General features: G+C 44.3%; 1 protein-coding gene across 1 annotated transcript in view; it reads right to left on the bottom strand.

Moving 5' to 3' along the window:
* CRISPLD2 (cysteine rich secretory protein LCCL domain containing 2) overlaps positions 1 to 9,824 on the bottom strand; it is a 41,909-nt gene extending 32,085 nt beyond the window's left edge. Inside the window, exon 1 of the mRNA XM_042438747.1 lies at positions 9,669 to 9,824. The gene's annotated coding sequence lies outside the window, so the exon portion shown is untranslated. The remainder of the gene's footprint in view (positions 1 to 9,668) is intronic.
* Positions 9,825 to 12,860: the final 3,036 nt, after the last annotated feature.

Raw genomic sequence — 12,860 nt, 5'->3', positions numbered from 1 at the left:
AATAGAGAAAGATCACTTTTAGAGAGGAGCGCAGAACAGGAAAGGTGGAGAGGGCTTTTCATTGTTTGCCATGGAAATCTCTTGGAAAGGGGATCCTTTCCAAGGGATGTGGCAATGAGGCATCCCCTCCATGCATCCTCTCCACATCCAACAGCCAAAGAGGAACCCAGAAGGGACCAATATGGCATCATCTATTCTTCCTTCTTTCTCCAAACTATGCATCCATCAGCTGCCTGGAAGATGACTTCAGAATCCAGCAGACAAATATTGCCTTAACCTCGTTCTCAGCTCCCTTCCCCGGCCTTTCTCTCATGCTCAGGGGCCCCCATGCCACCGCCTTTCGAGCAAGAGGCCGCCTTGGTGTGGCTAACCTCAAGCTGTTACTTTTGTAGACTGTCTGACCCACTTGAAGGGGGAAACAATCCCGACTTTCAGAGGCTGCTCCGAAGGGGGTTATAAATAGATGCGCTTCTTCTCTCCGGCCTCCACAATGCGGCCCTTTTAGCCCATGCCATTTTTCCTAACTGTGGCCTGCTTTTCAGGGACAGTGCGCATGGAAGCAGACGCTGCTTCTTCGCCTATAGACAGGCTCTCAGCCAGAGCTGCCCATGCGCAGGTTTTTGACTTGCTTTTTTGCCAATGGGGAAAACAGGCCTCTCTATGCTTCTTCCCTCCTTCCCTTTCTGGAAACAGTACAGATGCAGAGGAATCCATGCGCTAGTCTGATGCTGGCACTGAGAAGGCATGGAAGTGGTGGCAAAATGGGATTCTATCCCCAGATGCTCCAACTGTCCCAGTTTGGAAGGGACCATCCCAGTGAAACCTCGATATCCTCACTTCTTCACCTGCTTTGAAAACATCCAGATTTCTCTGTCCTCGATCCGCTTTCTCCCGCTTCAACTACAAACCCCAGATTTCTGTAGCATGGAGCCATGGCAGTTAAAGTGATGTCAAACTGGATTATTTCTGCAGTGCAGATGCAACCTCTATTGCCAGATATTGAAGCTAGGGCAAAGAAGGAAGTGGGAAGGGGATGGGGAAGGTGGCATATTTTTAAAGCAGCTGCAAAACTGGGACGACAGAGGATTTATCAGGGCTGCCCCTGCCAAATTGGGAGACAGTCGAAAAGGGTATGTGTCTTGAGAGCGCTGAGTGACTTGCAGTTTCCTGCATGAGCCATTGCCAAGATCCATGAAGTGCCTCCCTGAAAGAAGAGGCCTTCGATAAAAATCAGTGGAAGAGGAGATGTAAACATCAGGCTTGGCCAAAGCTGTCCAGAAGATTCCTCCTGATGCTCCATTCCCTCCCCACCTCCCCAAAAAATGATCCAGCTTCCTGTTACTGGATGTGGCCAAAGCCAGATGTTTTGGCCTCAAGATGATTTAAATGAATAAATGCAATGACACGCCAAAGCAAGCGCAGATACGGTCAGCCAGCCTCGCATTCCTTGGCAGAACGCTGCAGAATCCAAAGGATCAGGGGATCAAACTGAGGTTGCAGCCTGGTTCTTGGCCTTGCTAGCAAAGACCCCCCCAATTTCTGCTGCAAAGTGAGAGGTGGGTTGTTACCAGCTGCTGGTCTGTTTCAAGGAACCATTCAAAGTGATGGCTGTGACCTATAAACGCTCATGTGTTCCCAGTCCAGGCTATTTGAAGGACTTCCCATACAGTCCTTCCCATATGATCCCAGAGAAACGTGCCTCCTCTATCTCATTGCATTCATGGCAAATTTTGCTCCACAACAATGATGAGTAATGATTTGCACCAAAAATTAGTAAAATAACTATCATGTCCCCTCTCAACCTTCTCTTCTCCAGGCAAAACATACCCAGCTCCCTAAGTCTCTCCTCATAAGGCATGGTTTCCAGACCCTTCGCCATTTTGGTTGCCCTCCTCTGGACACGCTTCAGCTTGTCAACATCCTTTTTGAATTGTGGTGCCCAGAACTGGATGCAGGATTCCATATATTCTGCTCTGAGAAAGTTGAAGAGAATGGAAGAAAAGCCTTTGGTAAGACCAAAGGTCTATTTGGGTCAGCATCTCTTCTGACATAGTTGTAGAAGACAAGTATGCCATGACACAACATTCTCATTTTTGTTCCCCAGCAGCTGGTATTCACATGCTTCTGGTATATATTTGATGGCATATACAGTCATCCTAGCTAGTAGCCACTGATGGGCCCATCCTCCACCAATTTCTCCAAACTTCTTTTAAAGTTATCTCCACTGGGGACTACAACGACATCCTTTGGCCATGAATTCCATAGGCACCATGGATTTCCTTTTGTCTCTCCTAACCTTCCCAACTACTCAGCTTTATTGGATGGACCCCTAAGTTCGATTATTATGAGGAAAAGCCAGTAGCGCCAATATCGGTGAAGCCGTGCCAAGTTTTACTCTGAATTTTACAAGAGCCATCCAATGTGCCAAATCTATTCGGGGGGAGAGTTCCGACTTTAAAAGAGGTATGAAAAGGTGCAACTGTAGTGTAGAAATAATGCAGTCAGACACCAGTTTATCTGCAATGGAATCCTGAGATCTGTAGTTTGATGAGACACCAGCACACTTTGGCAGAGACAGCAAATCCCAGGATCCCAAAGGATGGAGCTGCAGCACTTTCTGGTGTTGACCTACATCATTACTACAGTGTATATTGGTGCTTCCCAAACTTTGATCCTTTAAGTGTTTTGTACTTCAACTCCCAGAAGCCTCAGCTGGCTTGGCTAACAGTCAGGGATTCTGGGAGCTGAAGTCTAAAACACCCAGAGTACCAAAATGGAGCCAGAGAAGTCAAAGGTATATCCCTGTTAGTCTGTAGAATCAGTATGTAAAGGGATCTTGTAGCACCTTTGGGACTAACTGAAAGAGAGACGTTGGTAGCATGAAGTTGCGTAGACTTAAATCTACTTCCTCAGATGCATCTGAGGAAGTAGACTTTAGTCTACGGAAGCTCGTGCTACCAACTTCTATCGTTCAGTTAGTCCCTAAGATATACATAATAGGTTCAGCCATCTTGGACAGGTTTTTTAAAATATGGATCCAAACCCAGAACAGATTCACCGTCTCTTGCAGACATCACAGCCACTGCTGAGAGAGGGATTCAAACTACCTTGAATCCTATTTTGGGAGAAAGGTGAGATACAAATCCAATAAATAAACCATGGATAGATTCATATGTCTATAGTGCACCCCTCTATTTTCTTCCCCTAGACTAAAAGAGCTAAGAGTGAAATAAAGAGATCCATGCTTGCTCATGCTCCACTTCTTTTCCAGACCTGGGCACACATACAATGCTTAAACTATCTCCTTATCCCCATCCCCGGCACACAAGGAACCGTCTGCTCTTTACACTGCTTAAGCTAACAACAGCGTCTAGCTTTTGCTTCCAGCTGGGAACTTGGCCACTACTTTTCCATCTTGTGATAAAGCAGCAGATGACGCTGCTGGTCTCTCCCTCCTGGCTCAGAAATTTCAAGATGCTCCAATGCAGAGAAGAGGCAACCACAATGTCCCACTTTTTAGGCAGACTTTGGATCATTAAGGCCCAGCAGGGTGTCCTTTGAACAATACGGTGACACAGATAGACGCGCATGCATGCACACCCTGAGTCTATGTCTTTTCTTTCACAGCTGGATTCTCTCTCAAGGGCTTGAGGCACCAAGAAAGGTCCCTTCCTCCAAAAGTGGCTGATTTGCAAAGGGATTTATAGGCATCTGTAGTCCAAAATCCTCCTAAGATTTAGATGGTGTTGTAGCACTGACTGCGTGCCAATGACTGTCTGAAGAAATTCGTTCTGTCGGGAAGCCGTTCTGCTGTGCCTCTGCTATCTTCTACTGAGGGATCTTGTAGCACCTTTGAGATTAGCTGTTTGTTGTTATGTGGTGTCAAGTCGTTTCCAACTTATGGTGACCCTAAGGCAGACCTATCACAGGGTTTTCTGAGCAAGTTTCTTCAGACTGGGTTTGCCATTGCCATCCTCAGAGGCTGAGAGAGTGTGACTTGCCCAAGATCACTCAGTGCGTTTACACGGCTGTGCCAGGATTTAAATCCTGGTCTCCAGAGACATCGTTCAATGCCCCACGCTGAGATCAATTCCTTTATCTCTGAGACTAACATTGTAGACGCATCCTAGGACCCTGGGAGACCAGAGTTTGAATCCCCACTCCACCATGCAAACCCATTGGGGGACCTTGGACAAGTCACACTCTCTCAGCCTCAGAAGAAGACAATGGCAAACCCGCTCTAAACAAACCTTGCCAGCAAAACTCTGTAACAGGGTTATACTGTAAATCAGAAATTATTGGAACAAGAAGCCCCAAAAGTAACTTTTCCTCACTCAAGTTAATACTTTTAGGGTAGGCAAATGCAATAGGATGAAGCATGGTATAAGCCAGCACTTGAACCATGTGATATTCCTCCTCTGCCACTTTATGTAGAAAAGCAACTAGTAAGCAACTAAAAAGCTACAATTATGAACAAAATGAATAATGCAAATCCTCAGCAAATTATAACTGCTGTATATTTGGGTTATATAGTTGTTAGGAGGGAAGGGAATAAATTGCAAACAACCCCTTATCTGTCACTTTCCAACACACGGCCTAAACTCTGATTTTTAGTCCTGACTAAAGGCAACCTATTGAATCAATAGGTCTAGAGTAGTCCTCTTGAATCAATGGCAACTTAAGAAGGCCAGTCTTCTCTCGCTGGGACTAACAATGGATTCTGGGCTGTAGCCCTTGAGATGCCGTCCAAAAATCCCAACGAAGATTGTATTTGAGTTGGAAGAGAGTTCTTGGGATGTGCCTTCAGCTGCTTTGAAAGGAACTTGCTGTCATCTGGGCAGCTGAGTAAACTTTGCTTTTGTTTCAGGCAAGAGGGAGGGAGAGGGGAGGAAGGGAGGCACAGCCGAGAGTGACCTCCTTTTGAATCTGGCTTGTGTGCTACAGATGCTGCTTGAACACCTGGGATGGCTCAGAAATCCATGAGTCCACAAAAAGAAAGAGGGTTGGGGAGGGATCCTCCTGGTGCAGACACAGGAGAAGATGCAGAAAAAGTAATCTGGAGGGGTGGAACAAAAGGGAAATCCTTTGGAGGTCCAGCCGATGTTGGAGTTAGTTTTCAGTTTGGAAAGAGGAAACCAGAGTAGACATCTGGAGGCACAAGAGAAAGACTGGGCAACCAAACAGCTCCAACAAACAGCCTTGTATCAAGTTGCATGTACAGTTGTGGTTAAGCCTCAGTCTGCAAGACCAAAATCAGGCTCATTGCAAGCAAGAAAAGTTTGCAGTGAGCCCACAATCTGTGGATAGGTGCAGCACATTCATTGTGTGAAGGGTTTGCTAGGTTGCACAGTCATCAAAATGGCACATTGGGGAGAGTCATGAGTAGATATTTTTTGTGGGTTTTTTGGGCTATGTGGCCATGTTCTAGAAAAAACCACAAAAAACTATGGATGCCAGCCATGAAAGCCTTTGACTTCACATTGGTCATGAGTTTGGAAACTTTTGTAAAATGATACCTCCCAGCATCCATCCCCAGCACAGCCAGTCATGTCCAGCAACTTGAATTCCCTAGCTTGCCCAGAAATATGTGGCCCTGGAGATGCATATGGTCCATGGGCTGTTTTTGTGGCCCTCAGATTCCCCCAAACCATGCCCAGTCCCCCCTTGCACTCTTTAATCCTGGAAAACAGTTCAGGTTCAGTTCAGGTCCGGAAGTGCACAGTACTTCCTACCACTTCTGGATGGTGGTGATGGTGGGCAGCCATTGTAGGGGATCCAGAGGCATCCCATTGTAGAGGATCCAGGGGCACAAACATCCCAGATATGCTGAATTATCCCACCCCATTTGCTTTGACTCTAAAAGCCTGGCTTTGCACAGCTTGTAAAAGTGGAGTTAGGAAAGGGGGTGGAATGACCATTAATGGGAGAAACAGAGCAAGACCAGCTTACCCTCCAGTTGTCCAGATTGCAGAATTAATGGAGTTTGCAGAATTAATGGAGTTTGACACTGCTTTAACTGTCATGGCTCCATCTTCTAGATTTGTAGCTTGTTGTGGCACCAGAGTTATCTGCCAGAGTAGGTTAAACATCACACTAAACTACAAATCCCAGAATTCCACAGCATCATGCCCTGGCAGTTAAAGCAGTATCAAATGGCATTAATTCTGCAATGTCTTGGAAAAGGGAATGCCACTCTGTACAAAGCCAGATCTGTAGATGCAGCCATAGTATTATCCATACAAGTCAAATGCAACCATGAAGAAAGGAACTGATTCTTATCTATGCCCACTTTCTTGGCATGCTTCAACACCTACCAATTATTCGCCCTGCTGCTCAAGAGGGAAGGGTTCGGCTGCACTTGCAATCCAAAAGTGTGATGAGTTAATCCCACAGACATCACGCGGCGCATGATGTGCTCCAATCTCAGCCTTCAGTCTTGTTTCATGTTAATCAGCCAATATCATCTAATAATAATCTTTGAAATGGAAGTTGATCATTCATTTTACTAATGGCTTAAACTAAAGGCATGCATTATTTCCCAAGTGCAGAGTGGGACTTAAGTGTGCATGAGATACCGCAAGGAAGGACTGATTTCACAATATTATGTCTGCCTTTGCCTTTAGCAATCGCACAGTTCGGATGCCGAACAATGTGTTCTCCAGCTGCTCCGTAGTGTTAACCATGCTCCTGCCACAGATGTTTCACACAGATGTCGTGAAAGCTGCTATTTCCTCAGGAGTTTGTCCCATTGAACTTTTATGACTGGAGTTAAACCTGGAGAGGACTGGAGAGCACTCCTATGCATCTCTACTAAAAAATTAATCCCTAGTAAATTAAATGGTAGTCCTTCTTAAGAGCAGGAGGGACTTTGGCCCTTAAACCACAGCCATTAACAGAAGGGCTGAGTAAACTGGGGAGTGTTAATACATGCCCCCATTCACAGAATGAACCCAAAGGGTGCAAGGGAAATACATTTGAACCAGGCTCCCTGCCAGAGATCATGGACTATGCACCCCATCAGCCCCAGACAGCTTGCTGAGTGGTCTGGGGATTATGGGACTTTATTTTTTTAGACACATCTGGAGCGATCAATGCTGAGAACACTGTTGGGTTCAGCTGCTCGTCACTCACCTTTTGGGGCATGTTTTCTATTGCATTTATCCAGCAATGTGGCCCTGCTAAGTGAGCATTTGAAATTTCGTCCCATATTTTTTGCAGCACTACTTGATGTCTCTGCTACAGTCTGGTATTTGAACAGTTCCCGTCCCATTTCATTTCCCTATTCGGCTACAGTGCTCTCTTATTTCAGAAAGCACTGCTTCTTGTCAAGATTGTGGTGCGCACACACACCCCTTCTCTCTCATTTTCTTGGAAAAGGAACACAAGTGCCATTGCATCTACGAATGATGAACTCTAAGGGATGCAAGATTGCTTCTTAGGACATATTCAAGAGGTTTGTGAAGGAGCTGGGAGTGATCAGGTCAGAAACAACCTTGCCCTCCTTGCCCTCTAGCTACAAAACAGGCATTTGCAGGGGAAATTGTCAAGGTGTCTGGGCTGAACAGGTGAGACTGTGCAATTGGACTACGAAAGGAGAAGAGAAGTCCTAGACCGAGACAATGAAGTGGAAAACAGATGAACACTGCACAAGTGCAAAGTCAGCTTGTAAAAGTGGAGTTAGGAAAAGGGGTGGAATGACCATTAATGGGAGAAACAGAGCAAGACCAGCTTACCCTCCAGTTGTCCGGATTTAACCAAGATGGTTCTGATTAAACCTCTATCCTTCCACTTTTCCAGCTGCTTTTAAAAAGTCCCAGTTTCTCTCTCCTCCTCTCACTTCTCCCTTTTGTTCTCAGATTACTTCCATTCCTGTAAACTATGTTCAAAAGTAGTTTGCACTTGGTTAACTCAGCAAGGGAGGAGATGAGAGGAAGAAGGTCAAATCTTGCTCTTCCCAGTAGCCTCAGGCAAAAGCAAACTGCTGCAGCCTCTCCTAGTTTGTACCCCCCCCCCCTTTCATTACTAACTTAATCACTACTAATGATGTTCATTACTAACATTGACATCTTCATCACACTCTGATGTTGCTTGGCCATACGCATGCCAGTATTCGTCTGTGAAATATTGGATAGCATGGGCAAAGTCAGTAAGTAAGAGCAAGATCATTAGTGCCAAGTTTTCAGGCATCCTCATGCAAAGCAAACAGCGATCAAAGACAAGCAAGAGAAGCAGAATGAGAGCAACAACAACAAATATTGTGACACTTTGAAAGACTAGCAGGTTTTGTTCAGAATAAGGCTGTGATGCATCTGCTCTGAATTGGGCTGAAGTCCAGAATAGCTGGTGCCAAGCAAAACTGGTCAGTCTTCAATGATGCCACAAGACACTTGGACAGTTTGCTCCAACAGACGCACAAGGCTAATCGCCCGCCTGCAAACCGTCTCACAATTTCCACTTTTCAGAACAAATTAGACAATAAAAACAATATAGCTCCGATATGGACAAGAGCCAAACTTGGGATAGGGATCTTGCATCAGATGGAATGGGTTAGATTCCTCATCCTTTTGCAACTTGATGCTATGCAACTGGGCAAGTTGGCCACGCTCCTTTTCACACAGAGCTTGCATTTGCAGGGTGAGGGGTAAGGGGACAGCCCTACTTTAAATCAAATCAAATCAATCAATCAATGAGGCCACTTTGTCATTAAAAATAACATACACACAAATACTGTAGACAGAAAGTGGCGTGGCAGAAATGTATCGTTCACATTGCTGGTCATTATGCGCCTTGACATCAACTTGACATCCTAGGATTTTCTTGGCAAGATATAGGAGATTTGCCATCATTCTTCCCAAATGCTGAAAGAATGTGGCTTGCCTAAGGTCACCCAGTGGGTTTCCATAGCTGAATGAGCATTCGAACCCTAGTTTCCTGGAGTCTTTAGGGAATTTATCACACAAAGGAGATTGGGAGTTTATTCCATGAATATCCCGGAAATGACGTATAATTACACGAAACGATTTCACACAACGTTGCACAAAGGACACCCTTAAAGTGGTCACCAAGAAGCATTAACACGCATCTTTTGACTTTCTGGACTTTAAGCGTCAATTGCATTCCCAATATCACTTTATTTGTGCAATTATTGGAAGTGATAATTATTCGTGCAATTATTCCTGCCTTATTTGTGGGACGCTTTCAATGTGCTTTAATTGCTCTTTAATGCCAAAATTAGCCCCAGTGTGATAAACTCCCTTGTCTGTTTCTCGATTCGAACCACTAAACCATGCTGGCTTTGCACTTCCAAATACTGTACTGTTAATTCAGTCTCAGGACCATTGCTGGGCCATTTGATTCTAGCATGATATCTAGACCAGCTGTATCTATGTATTCCTCAAGAAAGAAAGAAAGAAAGAAAGAAAGAAAGAAAGAGACAGGTCAAAGGCTTCATCTAAAATAAATCTCTCCTATCTCATCAGGTTGATGAAAGTCAATGAGTTTCCTTTCCAGAGGGGAAAAGAATGCCAAAAAGAAACCCCAAAACCATAGGATAGGAAAGTCATCTTGCAAAATGGGTGGGAAGCAATTGGAATCTCTCTCTTTCTCTGTTACATCCAGATATATATCCCCATCTCTCAACAAAAGGCAGACCAAGACATTGCACTTACCCTTGCCAAGGGATGGGAGAGAGATCCTGGTGCTGCACTCCTTTGAATGCTCCTGGTATCGAAGAAAGAAAGATCTGTCCTGAATTTCAAAACTGGGAAGCAGGAGAAGAGAGAAAGAGAAGGGGAAGGAAAAAGGATCTGCCTCCTTCTCCCTAGATTCTCAGAGCAGCTATGGCAGAACAGTATCTGGTCTGTTGCCTTTATAGCATCCTCTCTCCTCCCCTTTGCTTGCTTGCCCAGCCCTTTGGAGTAGATTGGAGGAGCTCCTTGCATGAAATTTCCCTGGAAGCTGCCTTTTATTTAACCACTATTGATGCTTGGGTTTGGGATGGGTTTATTTCCAAGAAGAGAAGAGAGAGAGCAAAGTTGATCTGAAGTTGTAGTTCAAGAGTTTGAATGCAATACTCTGCCACACTTTTCTTTAACAAATTTTCTTTCAGTCCTCACCAAACTCTGTCGCTTCACCAAACTACAAATCCCAGGATTCTGTAGGATGAAGCCATGGCTGTTGAAGTGGTGTCAAACTGCTTTATTTCTACAGTGTGGTAGCCACCCAAGCGATCATCAAAATGTTCCCGAAGTCCCCAGCATCTTGGTTAATATTCTAGTTTGTTGTGGCACCAATGCTCTCTGACAGAGGCGTCTAAATATCTCAACAAAACTTCAGATCCCAGGATTCTGTTGGAGAGAGAGCCATGGCTGTCAAAGCGGTGTCAAAACTGCAGCATTGATGCAGCCTTGGAGAGCGAATGTTTGTTGCCTTTCTCTGCTATGTCTTTTGCTGCTTGTTGTTATTACTGTAGGATGTTTTACTTTTGGGACAGTGTTGCAGGTCTGAGCTGCAGCAAAACTGAGCAGGTTATTCTTACTAGAAAGGTGGTATATCAATGCTTTTAAGAAGAACAGAAGAACAGAATAAGTAGATAGATCTGTGTACCCACTCTCTTGTCTGGATCCCTTTTTCTCCTGGATCATGATCCATTTGTTACAATGCAGTGACACAATTCTGCAAGCTCCCCCTTCCAGAAATGGGCCAATATTATAATGAATCATGAAAGAAATGAATCACGAAAGAGGGGCATGATGAAATAATTCTGAAAACAGGCACTGAGGGTTTATTGCATGCCCAGCAGCTGTTCCTGTTGAAAGTGCAAATATAATGCTCAGCCAATGTACTATATAGAAGAACATTAGAGGGAGCTCTGATTCTACACCAAAGGGCTATCCGGCTTCAGCTCCGGATGAGTCAGGATTTCATTTCCTTTTCCGTTTTTTATTAGTATTTATGGAAAATCAAACGTGAGAGAGAGAGAGAGTGAGCAACGAGGCCAGACTTACTCATCCCTAACTTAAAACACACATTTATAATGCCGGTGATCCTCGTGGCGATTTATGCACGCAGAGGTTGCCCTGTGTGCAAATGGCTGGGCATGCAGTCCAATGTAAAATGTTCGCATTCAATTCAGGGTTGCAATTGTGCCTGTTGTGCCTCTGGATACGCAGATGTGGCTGGTTGTCCATTTGGCTGTGTGCTCAGCTACGCATCCAGTTGTACAGTATTGCTACTGAACACAAGGTTTGTGTGGTACAGTTACTCTGCATGGAGAGATTTCAACAATCCTGATTTGGCAAACATATTAACTATTGTGAAGTCGAAGGCTTTCACGGCTGGCATCCATAGCTTTTTGTGGGTTTTTTGGGACTATGTGGCTATGTTCTAGAAGAGTTTATTCCTGACATTTTGCCAGCATCTGTGGCTGGCATCTTCAGAAAAAAAACATAAAAAAGGATTAACTATTGTATATGGTCTTGGCCAAGAATGTAATTTTATCATTATCTATGCAACTAGGTAACACTGCATTGGAGCTAAGATTTTGAAAGAGTTGTGTAGTCATTCGACATTGTCTACAAAGTCCATGCATTCTAGACTTTACGAGAACTGGTTTCAGTAAACTTAGGGAAATACTGCATGGCCAGGAATATTAAAAGCAAAGGAAGTTCACCACGGATGGGATTTTCTAAAAAGTGAAATACTGAAGACACAGTTTCAAACGCATCACTTGGACTACAGTATCCAGTTCTGGGCATCCCAATTCAAGAAGCTGAAGCGTGTCCAAAGGAGGGCGACTAAAATGGTGAAGGGTTTAGAAACCATGCTTTATGAGGAGAGACTTAGAGAGCTGGGGATGTTTAGCCTGGAGAAGAAAAGGTTAAGAGGAGATATGATAGCCCTGTTTAAGTATTTGAAGGGAAGTCATATTGAGGAGGGAGCAAGCTTGTTTTCTGCTGCTTCAGAGACTAGGACCTGGAGCAATGAATGCAAACTAATGGAAAAGAGATTCCACCTCAACATTAGGAGGAACTTTCTAATGGTGAGAGCAGTTTGACAAAGGAAGACCCTCCGTCAAAGAGTTGTGGTGTCTCTTTCTTTGGAGGTCTTTAAACAGAGGCTGGATGGCCATCTGTCGGGTGTTCTTGGATTGTGTCTTCCTGCATGGATTGTGTCTTCCAACTCCATGATTCTATTATTCTGGATTCTATGTGATTCTATGATATTTTTCAACCTATCTGTTCAATTTGTATGCAGAACATATTATAAGAAAAACAGGCTTGGACACAGAAGAAGACGCAGTGAAAATAGGAGGAAGAAATATCAACGATCTAAGATATGCAGATGACACCATAATACTAGCAGAAAACCTCAAAGGCTTGGAACCACTACTAAGAAAGATCAAAGAAGAAAGCGCAAAGGCAGGCTGAATGTTGAACATAAAGAAAACAAAAATACTGACCACCGTGGACCTTCACAAGTTCAACCTAGACAAGGAAGAAATAGAAACAGTAAAGGAGTTCTCCTACCTGGGATCAAACATTGATAGAAATGAGGACTGCAGTTAGGAAATCAGAAGACTAAGAATGGGGCTATGAAAGAACCAGAAAAGATTCTAAAATGCAAAGACTTACAACTGAGCACAAAAGGTAGAATCATACAAGCCACTGTATTTTCTATGTGAGATGTGAGAGCTGGAGAGTCAAGAAAGATAGGAGGAAAGCCAACTCCTTGGGGAGAAGAGTGCTGAGGATCCCAAGGACAGCCAAAAGGACAAAGAAATGGGTCCTAGAGCAGATCAAGCCAGAAACCTCCCTGGAAGAAGCCAAGATGACCAAACTGAGGCTGTCATACTTCGGACC

The sequence above is a fragment of the Sceloporus undulatus genome, chromosome 8 (assembly GCF_019175285.1).
Source record: "Sceloporus undulatus isolate JIND9_A2432 ecotype Alabama chromosome 8, SceUnd_v1.1, whole genome shotgun sequence".
Taxonomy (NCBI): domain Eukaryota; kingdom Metazoa; phylum Chordata; class Lepidosauria; order Squamata; family Phrynosomatidae; genus Sceloporus; species Sceloporus undulatus.
The sequence above is the reverse complement of the archived record's forward strand: the minus strand, read 5'-3'. Positions and strand labels throughout refer to the sequence as shown.